A 14,893-nucleotide genomic window follows, 5' to 3' on the forward strand; every position below is an offset into this window, starting at 1 on the left:
TGACGCTGCGATAAACATCGGCGGATTGTAAAATCTCATTGATAGATTTTCGATCGCCGTAATAAATAATCTGATTTCACTTTTGAGCGTGAGTTTTTTTTTTTTTTCAGTTTTAGGAGAAGTTTGAGAAAAGCATGGCTGAAAAATAATAAAAACGAACAAACCCGCAGAATATTTCAGAAAAGAAGTAAAGCGATCCATCTCTGTACAAAGAATCCGGCAATTAGGTAGAAATTGCTGTATACAGCGAAAAATAAATCTGAAAAAGGTGAGAGAAAAGAAGAATGAAAACACCCTAACCGAGAAGCCGAAGCAAAATGAGATGACGAATAATAATAATAATAAATAAATAAAACGCAAAGAAAGGTGATTTCCTTAAGATGACGCAGCACTCCCCAACGACGGCCCCGACCTCTTCTTGGGACTATACAACAAGTTCTTACCGGCGTAACGGAACCTCGGACAATGAGGCTTTTGTCAGGGTTGTTTCGTGACTCGTTGACACGGTACAGGGTACAAGGTATACGCGTACTTTGCGGAAAAAAGATGTGCCGCGAAAAAAAGGCCGCAGAAAATAAAGCAAAATCCTGGTGGAGCTCAAAAATCAATTCCGCCTCCTCTCGCCTCTGCGTGCTCGATGATACCCCCAGATACGCCTACAGCCACCGGCTCGAGGGCTGAGAGTCGAGAACTTTCCGCTGCAGGGTTTCTCTCTTTCTCTCTCTCTCTCTCTCCCTCTCACCCCTCTCTTGACGGCTCGTTTAAAGTAGCTGACAGCACTCGACGCATTGATTATTGCAGTGGTTTGTGGGTATAATGTATACCTACCTTGCGCCCTCGCTCAACCGCGTTGTTCGAACTAATTTCTGTTGGTGTTGAAGTTTTATCGCGCTGCTGGTTTTGGTGTCGATGAAATTAACCCGCCGCGTTTCTCGAGTGGCAAATCCCACATTTTCTATTCGATTTATGTCAATCCTCAGAGATCGCGTGAGTATAAACTTGCATTTGTGTGTGTGTGTGTGTCAAGTGCGGACGGACGTGTCGACAGCTTCTTCGAGGACTTGCTGTTTCGTCGATACGCCGTTAACGATTGTAATAGACTCGTACCAATGCTATAACGAATAGCCGCCAGATGACGGTGAGATCGGAACATACTCGCGGGAGGTTGAATTGGTTACTTTGACGACCTCTGACGAATCAGGCTTGGAAAATCACTGCAGGTTAAGGAGGAGGTAGGAGGCATCTGACTGATGTCGAACATTTTAATTGTGGTCTGAGTACGTGTTGGAGCAATATCGAAGAAGTTTTTGCCTTGCAAGTGTCAAGTTTCGTTATTAAAGGGAGGAAGCATGCTTTTAACCGAGTATATCATTCGCATTATTTAAGGTTGGATTGTTTGCCCTAGAATTTAAAATTTAGAATGACAACCTTATGATTTATTTCCTGATTATGATCAAAGCCTGATTGTCAATGAATTTAGTGTAAGTACATTACAGCATCATTCTGTAAGATCCTAAGACATAACGATCGATCGTTCAATTCCCATGAATCGGGGCTTATTTTACTGTGAATGAATTTCTTATAACAAATTTCGTTGCAAGATAATTTTTTTCACAGAGTTTTTAGTAAATCGCAAAACTGTTTTACGTAAAACCATTATAGACGATTAAAAATTTTCCAGTTAAAAATAGAACGACAACATGATGTTTCTCAATAAGGAATCAGAAAATTCACTTTTTCTATGTGAATTTTTAATTTTCAACCGTTTGCCAGAAATTTAGGTTCAACTCATGACAGTTGACTTCGACGACACTCTTTGAACCTTGATCTTATTATTCCTTAATATTTTATTGAATTTTCTACTGAATTGGAAAAATGTTGAAGGAGACATGTTTTTCAATAGCTAGACCAGCTAGATGTCGACTGTCGTCAGATATCGAAGATCAAGTCCCAGTTTCACGGTTTTCATGATCTGACTTTTTTCCGTGTGCAGCATTTCGTTGGTGCTGCTCAAGACCAAGAACGAAATGAAAGAAGAATGAAATAAGAAGAAGAAGAAGAAGAAGAAGAAGAAGACGAAGACGAATAAGAGAGACAGCAGAAAAACAGTCAGCCAGAGAGAGAGAGAGAGTCATGACAGGGGAACAAGAAAAACAAGAAGAGTTGGAGACTGAGAAGGAAGAGGACAGTTCGGAGAGCGGTATATAGCAGTATTTATAGTATGGATTGTGTCTGGCTGGCAGAGGGCCATCGGCGTTCGGCCTGTCCATTGAAAGCGAATTAAAAGACGGACAGATCGAAGCGGGTAGTAATAACCCGTTTCCGGATTGGCCGAGAGTCCTCGCGAGCTTTCCTCGGATGGCGGATAGAACAAGAGACCGATAGAGTGGATAAAAAAAGGAAACCAGATAAATGGAGGCATCGCTTTCGGCTCTAGCCATCCGTTTCTACGTGAACATCGTCGACTGCTTATTATTATGACTATTATTGCCCCGGTGTTGTTATTTGAAGCAAGATATCTGAGTTATAAATAAAATTCCCCTACCGGCTCAACCGAGATGTCGCTGTACCTTGAATTCTAACACGCGCTTCAAATCGATGGGAAAACAGGTATCCTCTATATATATCTGAAACCTGTAGGTATTGGAGTTTGGACTATTTATAGAACCGGTGGAAAGACAACGCTTCGCCAAACGGTCAGAATAGAAGATTAGTTCTTGATATCCGCGGGTCACGCGGATTGAAAGGAACTTGAGATTTAATGGTTTGAAAATTTAGAATGGCATGGTTCTTGTTGAAAAATTCAAAGCTTTCCCTATTTTAGTTAAAATAATTGAATGCTCCACACCTTTGTAGTTTCCTTCTTTTTTTTTATTCTTGTGCACTGGAAATTGTTCAAGAGAAGGGAGGTGACGATACCTAGTCCAACGTTCGTGAACTCGTCATGATATTACAACCATTGCTCACAAAATCGTTAGCACTGACTTGTAAAACCATTTATTACAGTCTTGATCAGATTTTTGAACGTCATTGTCGGTATGCTATTGGAATTTGTAAACAGTTCGCGACTGAAACGTCATGTCGAGTGATTGTATCCATGACTGGAATACCATCAGTATTCAATATCGCGTTACGCGTTTCTGGTAGTTCATCATTGGAATTCCAAGAGCCAGATATTGTGCGACCAACTGCTATGTGGCGAGGTTCTGGTCACTTTTACTGAATCAAATATACTAGGATACGGTATTTTACCGTGGCATCTTCGTAGCAGCAGCTCTTCCGTTGAGTGAGATTTATTTCTTTTGAAGAATCGGGTCATCCAAATAGGATTCCGAGTGATCATCAAGCGCCGGATTTAGGGTAATGCGCAGTTTCTCCAATAATGGGTTTCGACCTGCAGTTAGACACTGGGAGTTGCCTGTTGACGTCAGGATGCAACAGTTCAATGTGATATCTGGTGCCAACATCCATTATCAATCGCATACCTCTCTCTTCGGACCCAATTATCCAACGGAATCCACCGAATACTCAATTATTACTGTTTAACTGTAATGGCCAAGTCCTGCTATCGTTGCAATTCGATTAAATCCTGATGAGAGCTGATAATTCATTCCATGTTAAAGCAAAACAAAAAAAAAACTTACGTTAAAGATAAAACATGACAATGATGGTACGGGACTGTAGTTTAAGGTAAACTATCAAAACTATAATCAAGACCATAAAAATGCTCAAACTAATACCCAACTAACTCCCAAGTAAGTCAAACGATGAATCAAGTTTCAAGATCTGCAAACAACACAGCATATTTTTACTATTATTAGAGCAAATTAGTGATGTGCTGTAATGATTAGCTATCATTTTCATGCTAAATCGTTACCGATTACCCGAATACTCATTATTCATCAGGCAATTTCGACAGCGTGACATTGCAAGAGCATCTGTCGCGCGATAAAAAAATGCACGCACGTTGTCGACCTTCTTCTCTGAAGTCTGAACCCCAGAGGCGATGAAGAAGATGGCTGAAAGATATACACGAAGGGGTTACATTACGCGTATAATGCGAGCGCTTGAACCGGTCTCAGTGAACACGTTCTCAGTGTACCACGTCCTCGGCGTCCTCGTCGTCGTCGCCGTCGTCGTTGACGGGGAAACAAGGGAGTCGCGTATATTCCCGTTTCCTTTGTGATGCTGCACGGCGTCAAGAGCGAGGGGAAAGACGTATCCGGAACAACCAAGCAGACATCATATGGGTGGTGAGTGTGCGACGCGTGTGTTAAACAGTTGCACGCATAAGGGTGGTGTGCGTACGTCTGGCAAAAGCAAACAGTGATCCTGCACACCGTCGAAACCAGGTGAGCCGACGTCAATTAGCTCCTAAAGCATGAACCAAGTTGCCGAGACAGGGAGAGAGAACCGGAAGCTCCAGCCTAACGAACCAATCCGACTTCGGGGTGCGTAATCACTCTATTCTGCTATTTCAGTGCAATCCTACTCACCGATTCACAGTGGCGAAGGAGAAAACAATGAGGTCAAATAGTGGAAGGTAAGCCCTTAGTCCTTGCGTTTGGAAGGTGAATTATCTTCTTGCCATTGGATTTGGCCTTACCGATATGAAGTCGGTATTTTGCTTCTTTTCTGCGTTTAGAATTTTTCATAATAATTTATGATCTTTTGAAATTTTGTGAATTTTTTTTTTTTTTTGAATAGTAAACGAAATCATTGGCGTCGTAGGAACGTTGGTGAAATCGGTCGAAGAAGAGGAAGAAGGGATGGACGTGGCAAAAATGTCTGTCTTATAATGCATAATAAACTAGGACTGATGAAAGAGGCGGAAGGAATGCTTGAAGAAGCAAAAAAACGGAGGAAAAGCACAAATTCATGTTTACTCAAATACGACTTAGGGTAGAAAACAAAAATCAGAAACTTCAGGATCAAGTTTATCTACTGCACGGGATCTGTTCGAAAAAGAAACAAAAACGCTTTGAAACGTGTGAAAGAGAAAAGCGAGGGATAGGAGATAAAGAAGGCGCAAATGGAAACCAAATTATCGACGAAGGTGTTTCAGATTATCTTCCGAAGAGTCGATGGGTCGATTTAACAGTTTCGAACCCTTCAAGAACGCGGAGAAGAGAATCGGATGATAATTCCTTCATGGCGAAGAACGAATTCCCGTGCTGGTTGGTTGGTTATATCCTTGGAAAGGAAAAAACGAAAGGAGCTGGGAAATGAAGTGAAACTCATCTGGCGATGCATCGAAGGAACCTGACCTGGATTTACTGCGACAGAGTTTCGTCATTAGCTAGCGTGAAGTTCCACTCGTGAAACACTTCGGCCAAACACTAAGTTTTTATTTTTTCTACTTAACATGCAGTTTGAACTGGTCAAGTCAAACCATTAACGTCCATCGCTGGTGGCTGTCACGTCGTCATTTGTCATAAACTGATCACGAACCAGTTTCTAGAAGATCAGTAGCTGAGAAGAAAGAAGAAGATTTCGGGTTTAGCCCCTTCGCCCATTGAGCATTACCCGTTGCAGGGCTTCGAGCTCCATTCAAAGGTCGCTTCTCTGGAGGCGCAGCCTTGTCAAACGTTCCTCGAAGAGGCCTCGACTCAATCGCACTTCCGGCTACCGGCTCTCAACGCTGAGAGGGTATCCTGCATACCGAGAGGAAACTTTGAAAGTTAGCAGACCAAGTTACCGGCTGCGCATGCGCAAAATGGTTGCGCGCTATTGGTCAGCGAGATCATAGCGTAACCATATTTGCGTCTGCAATGTCAGGGGAGCCAATTGCTTGAAAACCTCCCATATAAAATAGTTATTCGAAATCGCGTTATCAAGCATTCCCGAATCGCTGGGTCAATTATTTTAGATCTGTTTACTGTGAGCTAAAAAAATTTGTGACGTACAAAAATGCCAACTATACAACACCAAAATACAAAATACCATTGACAATACAAAAACACATAACCGTCGAAATACCAGACGGCAAAATTTTTATACATTCTCGTTCATGTGTTTTGACGTACTAGACGTACATTGTAGTCGAAAATATGTCGTTTGGCTACTTGAGGTGGGACAAAAAAATTTGCGTCACTTACATAACCTCTAAAAGCTATGTTAACAGCTGAAACTGGAGATGGCTAGCTTGCATGAATACCTAAAAAAACTCGCGCAAGCGCAGTCGATGTTCAATCTGTTTAGTTTCGTAACTTCCTCTCGGTATAACCATGGGGAGAAGTTACTGTGCGATCAGGAAATGGATCGGTGCCTGGAAATTGATAGACGTTTAAAAATTTCCCGGTGCAGTAGCAGGTTTTGATCATAGAATAGGCAACACGTCGATGAGATGATTCCCGAACCATCCTACGGCCATCGCGTGAGTTTCGAACGTCGCGTCTGACGTACAGCCACAATTCAATTTGCCAGCCTGATCCTCGCTGCCGACGCCGGTACGCCTCGTTTATCCGACGGGTTCCTTCCTCTCCTGCCGTTGCGCTCGTGAGGCTGTATATTCATCCACACTTGATCACTCCGGGATCATGTCGAAACGTATTCTGATCACGTAGATGGACGTGACATTGATACGTCACGCGTCTGAATCGCTCCGAAATATTTCGACGAAAACAAAGTTTGAAGGAACTACGCCGACGATTCGCCAAACTTTTTTGGCTCGATTGTTTGATTGCTAAAGTAACCGTATCTGTTTTAGATTTCAACTGTATTCTTTTCACTGAATTTTTCTTTGGTAGGAGATCAAATCCGAGAATCACAGACTTTGAAAACTGGAGAGGAATTCAATGTAATAAGAATGATGAAAATCGTTAGATTTTTAATATTTTGTGAAAATTGTGATTTGAAGTACTGCACACTTGATTCCAAATCACTGACCACACAGTATTGACGTGGAATTAGGAAGACCAAAAATCACAGAGGAATGAGTAAAAATCTTAAATACTAAAGGCGTTAAAGTGAGGATCTCGAAATCGAATGATTGTCGCGATCAGTCCAAAACCAGGATTGGATTACCGTGTTTCCAGAGCAAAACGCTCTGTGACTCGATGTGTAGAGATACTATCGAGTGTGCGAAAGAGCTCGTAATGGAGGGACACGGCCCGATACGTAGTCACTTAGCAATTTCATTGCGGTTGAGAGATTCCGGGTCTTTGATGCTAGCCGATCGACATCCAGGCCAATGAACGTATTAATATGGTTACCTTTTTGGATTCAAGTCCACGTGTCTGCGATATTCCTGTGCTTCGAAGGTGTGAGTACCCGATGATGACGCGATGCCTCTGTGCTTGTGCATCTCTCGTGTAATGACGACAAAGAGATATTTACGGGACGAACGGATGACCGCCAACAGCAATATCCCAACGTCAACCCCAACTCCAGCTTTCTCCTTGACTCCTTTGTACTTTGTTCCGTTCTAGACGTGTTTGAGTGCCCGCCTTTTCCATCCTCTGCGACTACTCTTCCGTCACACTTGTCACCTTTCCAAATTTTGTTACTGTGTCTTTGGGTGAAGGGTTTTTGCGAAGATTATCCCAGTTACTGAAAATTGTAACGTGGATTAGGGCAGGGGTTCACTAGTCTTAACGTTATTCTTCATTGATACTAACTTCAGGTAGTTATTTCATAAGTTATTTAGTTTCCCAGTGAAATTTATGCCCGAGATTAAGAGGCAGTTGAGACAATATTTTAAGATTGAACGGGACTCGCTGTTTGAATAAAAATTTAGGAAGCAAAAAAATCGTTCAAAGAATCTCTAGGAATATTATTTGCTACAATAATGTTAAATATAATTGAAACACCGCTTCAATCAAGTAACGGAAACGAAATCAACAATCTGAGAAGAACTTTGGCAATAAAAATATTAAACTTGGGTGATTTTAACTCGAATCGAAAGTTTTATGCACATTTTACTTACTAAACTTTCCTTTTAAGAAGGACTACATTACAATATAGTCATAAGGCATAAATGTAATTGTGGGATAACTATTTGTAAAATTTTCTTCGAGTGATCTCTACGAAAAATAAGCGCAGGATCATTAAAATTGTCTAACAGCATCAAGATTTAATCATTCTGGATCTCGTCATTATAAACCCATTTTTAAAATTGTGATTTATTCTCTGCTTGAATTACTCGAATTTTCTCAAAATCATTTCTACCACAAAGTAGAGATGGTGTTTCACTCGTGTTCACATCACTTCATTAGCGGAAGTAATGCTGCCGGAGCTTATTTCAATATTTTTTACTTTATTTTAAATTACTTTTCACTCAGTCATTGCTGGGATTTAATCATCCTTAACAAACTTTACTCCATCCACCCATATTTTAAAAAATAAAGAAGGCATGGTAACTAATTTTCGTACTGATTGTGAAACTGATAATTTATATGCAATGGCGCTCGTAACTAAAATGAAATAATTTCTCACTCATAATAAGATGGCGAGATACGACACGCTGTGAGAAACAGCTAATGGAGGGTACGAAGAGCGGGTGTAAGGGAACATTTATTGGACGTTATTGAATACAACGCTGCAGGGGTGAAGGTTGGAAGACGTCGTCGTCTTCGGCGCACTAAGCTTTACCGATAACTTCGTAATTCTCTAAAAGGATCCTGCTGCGAGTACGTCACGAGAGACTCAGCACCACTTTGCCTCGTGGTTGCAACGTTTATTCTTTACTTTTTCAAAATTATTCCACCTCCACCATCAATTCTCGACAAGAAACTCACCGCAACCGAATTTCATTATATTTGTAAACCTATTCGCTGGTCGATTGAAACTAGAAGAAAATAGGTAAAAGAATGGTCAAGAACTAGGAATTCAATAAGCGAAACTAATCGTTTCATTTTCCAAAATAACATGCACAGATTTAAAAAACCGAGGTTTCCAAGAGTCTTGAAGTAATAACGCAGATCGTAGATTAATAGCAAAATTCAATAAAAATCCATTGGAAACCCTGAAGATAAATCAAGTCTCGAATAGTTTAAAAACTAACAAACGTGCTGAGGACGTGATTCGTCGATCTAAGAAAAGAAAATTAGGACATTTCTATCAACGACCTTTAATTACGCACGAAAATTCGGGTAAGGCAGAAAACTGATCTGGTCAAAGCAGTAAAAAAAGTTGTAAACAATTCTGAAAAAAAAAAAGAAAAAAAAAATCGTCGAACCACAGAAACGGGGTGAAAAATAGTAAAAGCTGTCCTAACGAATGGGCAACGAAAATGAAAGCGAGACTTTGAAAGTCGCGGTATCGATTCCGCGTAGGTTAAAGTGCATCGTAAAGTTGAGACTGATCTTGTGCCTCCGGATGCGCGATCATTGCCAAAATAGGAGAGGCCAGCCTAACAATGCCTGGTACTCGAGATACCGAAAATAATCTTCGTTACTAGCGGCCGTAGAGCTGGCACTTCGGTACCCGCTGCGAGCACATTGCCGAAGAGTCGATGCGTCGTCTCTTTGACAGATGAAACATCAAGGTATGCTTCACACTCGCCATCCACTGGTCCGGGCTTCCAGTGCTTCCCTCGGGACTTACAAGAGTTTGCTGATTTTTTTTTTTTCTTTTTTTTTTTTTTTTTTACGATCCGTCACCTCTTAGCACTGTTTCGTTTTAGATCGGTGTATACTTGAGAGAACTGAACCTGCGGCTATGAAAATATTAACGAATTTTGAATGTTGTCGAAGTATTCTTTGAAACAGATTTTGAAAACGAAAATTATTCGGTCGATTATGTTGGTAGGCAGAGATAATAATTGTCAGCTTGTAGGAGCTTATCAGCAATCTAGCGTTAGAGTATTTCTCTGATAATACGAAGTAGTTTCGTTATTTGCTTGTCAAAAATATTATTATTCTTATTAGATGAATTAACTGATTTGATATTCTTCGTATGGTTATTCTCAAAAGTATCTAGTCGGAGGTACTAGAAATTTCATCTATAATTGTTCGTACATCTCAACTTTTGGGAGAGAAGCTTTGGAGAATTTCGTGATTTAAACTGTACTTGAGATCATTCCTCGTCGAATTGTTACTTGAGATTCTCCAGATGATAATACGAAACACAAAGACGAAGATTACTTGAAACATCATTTTGCAAAGGGTGATGAACCAATCAACTTTCGAAATCGACGAAGAATTGAAAAACTTGATGAATAGCGAAAGCTCCTTTCAACTATTATAAGCTTTCAAACTATATCGAGCTTCCGTAATATTCTTACATCATACATATTTCCAAAGCCAAAAAAAAATCTGCAAGAGCATAATTTGAAATCCGTTATATCCATCAAAATCGTGTTGCGAAACTTAGAACGTATCCAATAATGGCAGTGAATAAATTTTAATGGCGAATCGTCCTTCTTTTGAATGCTCAAAATATTCTCACAAAAGGAGAAATTTAGTCGGACAGTTCGCGCAGTTACTTCGAAGAAGTCGAGGGCACAGCTTTGCACACGTGGAGTGTAAGAGCTGGCAGGTGAACATGCGAACAAGCAAAGAAGGGCGTCCGGGCCCTCGAATTCTCCGCATCGCTGCTCCCTCAACATGCGACAAGCTTTCGTCGTTTGCTGTTTACAAGACCGAAGCTAACACGCCGGCTACCTCGCAACTATTTGCAAAGGTCGGTTAGACTCAGAGCAGAGATGCAGCCTAGGTGGCGAAAATTCGCAATCTGATAAAAGATGTATCAGACGTATACAATTCGGACGGAAAAGTTTTAAGTCTCAAAGATATTGGGAATGAATAACGGAATTGAGTTCTATGGATGAAGTCGAACGAAAAAATTAGTTAGATTTAACAAATATTACGATCAAACATGGCGAAGGAAATGTTTTGTTGATTCGGATAAATGTTGTTTCATTCAGTATCCTAAATTATTGTTTACGTCCTTGTTGGATTAAAAAAATATTGCATTAGTTAGATACATTTGATCGAAGTGAAAAAGTTCATAAAAAATTTATGAAAATCACGTGATATTAATTAGTAATAAGATGAACATATTTTGAAATAAAGGATTGGTATGTGAGAATTTGCGCTTGTATTTATTTTACATTATTTGTTTTCTCGGTTAATTCAAGAGATCAATAAATATTTGAGTTCCAGGGTTTGGTAGGTAATCCATTCAAAAAGAAAATAAGCTATAATTATTGAAATTGGTTACATATCGCAATATATTGATAAAGAAAAGTAGATAAGTACTGTGTATAAAAATCTGATGAAATAATGTTTGTACCTCTTTCAACTTAATTAACCTCAGTTTCACGCTTTCAGTTTACGTTTCGTAATTTCTTCGTTTGCACACGGTTTTTCAGAAACCCATGTATAAAAGAAATCGGGAATTTGGATCACTTGAGAACTAAAACTGCGATGAATCGTGAAATTAAAAAGAGGATATCGTAGGATTTAGACAATTTTAGATCTTAGAAAGTGAATTTTTGAAACACATGAAAAATATTTTGTAATAATTTTTAATAAAAAAAAAGATCTAGGCACAAAAATTGTTCCTTTTCGACATATAAAATTTTCTAATTTACTGATAATTTAATAAATCTGGATTGGTACAGATGTAACAATAACAGGAAAGCGAAGATCTTGATCTACAAGAAATTCGACTTTACAATCCATGATATTTGCATTTCACACTGTACGCATGCTTCTAAATATTAATTTTAATGCTACCTTATCGATTTTTAATTAGAAATACTCCAGAATTATTCAGCTTGCACTATATTTTTATACGTACGCCTTACTCAGGCTTTTAGATTGCCTCGTCATCGCGTCGATGAACAGAAGCTCCTGCACACGTTTTCCGCTGCCTCGTTACCCGACGTACACACAAGCATGCACGGATGAATGCTTCCCGGCTACCGCGGCGCAACGCGGTTGAACATTATGCCCACATAGTTAGTCGCGAGTTTTATTTCTCGCTATTTTTTTACTTGTCATCTACCAACCACGACTCCAAACTAGCCAAGGATGCTAAAAAAGATACGAGTTTAATCGATATACGTGTTCCTATATGTAAGCCGTGAGTTTTTATATGTTATTATAATTTCTTGCATTAGGAGCGGTTGCACATAAGTGCATAACCGACGTGTACTAGCTCTCTAAGAAAAAAAATAGAGAAAAGAATTTTTTTTAAGGAAATAGAAAAAAACGAAGTCTGGCTGCAAATCTTGCGAGAAAATGTTTAATTTTGGAAACCAAGTTTTTTTTTTCTTGTTTCATAAAAAAGAATTTGGATGCTTTGGAGATGGGTTTAAAAAATCATGGAGTAAAGATGAGTGATTAGGAAAATAAAGTTTTTTTTTCAAAAGCCTTTCAGGGGTCGTACTAGCGCAGAAAAACTCCTTGACGAAATTAAAAAATGGCATGGTCGACCGTTTACTGAGTTGGCATGGAAACAATTGATAAGATTGAAAAAAAGTAATATCCCGAAATTGCAGGAACGTTAAAAAGAATTTAAATAATCATTGGTTGCAAGATTGATTTTATTTACTTACCCACATTTCAAAATTGGTTTCATATACTACGACTTTGTTTAAACTCAGAGTTTACGATTTCAGATAATTACGATGTTAGTATTTGTTAATAACAATAAGCATTAAAAAAAAACCCATTGAAAATAAAATTCTGCTTCAGAATATTAACTTTTACAACCGATCGACCGAACAAAATTTCAAAATCATCAAAACATTGTGTTGAATTGATAAAGGATCAGTACCAAGGATCGTGCACATCAATTCGATAATTCGCTGAAATTCTTCAAGATTTCATTAATTTTAAACACAATATTACTATCAAGTAGAGTGAAAAAATGACTAAAACTAAAAACTGTTGTGAGAAACGATATATCAACACGATGTTACTGCTTCGTCTTGACTTGTTACACGGTTCACTGCACGCTCGGGTAGAGCGATAATCTTTGGAAGGTTATCTATCGAACAGAGTTCGTAAATATATTCCCCGAGCATGAAAAATTCCCCCGCATTTCCATCCTCACTTAACTCAACGCAATTTGGTTCGTTTCTCCAGACGAGCTACAACCGTAGTCGCTAGCTCGTCTCCGTATTTCGCACTTCGGTAGAGATCGTTTCACGTTTACGTTGATGATTTTTCTGATTGATCTATCGCTGGTATTTAATGCAGTAACTGATCTACGTCACTAACAATAATATATTTCGTATAGAATCAAGTAGGCGTTTGATAATTATGCGATTATAAATAATATAGGTGAAAATAGTCACGCGCTGATCGTCGGTTAATAATATTTATTTCCATTATTCACTTTGAAAATATTGTTGCAACAAAGTGATGTGAAGTGTGATGAATTCGTCGAGAAACTTGGATACGAAATAATTCAAAGCCTTATCATCAGAGAACGCCACATCACGGTTTGCGCAGCAAATCGATACTGCCCAGCTGATAAGTGCGGTAATTTCAAATTCCCTCACTCACGGACTTGTAATATTTCGCAGATTTTTTTGTATCCATAGTTTTCGAAAATAATGTAATAAATGAGGTGCAGATGGTTTGATCGAATGTGTAGACGACGTATCGGAGTAGTGAGGAGTGTGAATGTGTGAACGAAAAGAATTTTAAAATAAATGAAATTAGGGTTTGAAATTGAAAGTTGAGTTGGCTGGAAGTTGGAACAGAAGTCGATAAGACGTACTTTGCGATTAAAGTGTACGTGATGAAAGTTCAAATCGATGTGTACTTAACGAAAGTTGGAATAGACAGGGTGTCTAGTTATTTGTGAAAACGTAGTTCTCTGAGAATTCCAGGTTTTGGAAACAAGAATCATCATTTATCCAGTTTGTTCTCATGTAAACAATAAATGAAAAATACAACAGTCAAACAAACAAGAATATTTTAGACCATAGCCTGAAAGTTGAAAAAAAAAAATGGCTAAATTTTTATGAACCTAGGATAAGAATTATTATATTCCAGATACGACAAGAAATTCCCTGAGATATCCAGATTTCTTCCAGGGGATATCAAATTCCCTGAGAATTCCCTGATTCTATAATTTCCATGAATACTGGACACCCTGATAGATGTGTGTCCGATAAAACGAGTGTGAACGCGAGAATTCAGAATAGTTGGGAATAGAATGGGAATAGAAGGACAGATTTACAAGGAATATGGGAGAGTTAAGCAAAGAACGAAAAGATAGGGAAGACGTAGTCAATATTATTTAAATAATATGGATTATATATCAAACAATTTGTTTGCTAAAATGAAATGGCTTATTATTTGCTATTTAGCGTGTTAAGTAAATTTGCACGATACAAAATAGGTTCGTGGTTGAATAGAATTTATTTTTTCTTATCGATCGTTTTCCTCAATGCACTTTTTAATTCTATTTTTCTATTTCAAGTGGCCGAAGTTTTTGTGTCAGTGTATAATGACTGAAGTTATTCAGTAAAATAAAAAATAGAAAATAAAAAATTTCGCTATAAAACCCTGGCCTTTGCATATCATACTTACTAAACAGAATTTTTTTCGAAAAAATGTTACTTGCAACCTTTTTTTAAACCTCTTCAAATCATCCGTATGATTCATTATAATTTACAATTATGAACAAATTACAGAGAAAAAAAAAAACAATTCGAATTTTTCATGAAAAACTAGCAGCATAATAATATTATCTTTGTATGACTTTCTCCGCTAAAATTTACACTTTTTAATAATGTTTTTCCCTTCATCAATAAATGTTATCATTATTTATATGCTTTTTATTTTATCAAACTCGTGTTAACTGTTTGGAAATTATTTATTGGACCGCACGGCTGACACATATATATCTTAAAGTTTATTCTTCTCTGGCAAGTAAGTGATCGATAAAATATATTGAATTGATATATGTTTACACGCTTACGATACTG

The sequence above is a fragment of the Diprion similis genome, chromosome 8 (genome assembly GCF_021155765.1).
Source record: "Diprion similis isolate iyDipSimi1 chromosome 8, iyDipSimi1.1, whole genome shotgun sequence".
NCBI lineage: Eukaryota > Metazoa > Arthropoda > Insecta > Hymenoptera > Diprionidae > Diprion > Diprion similis.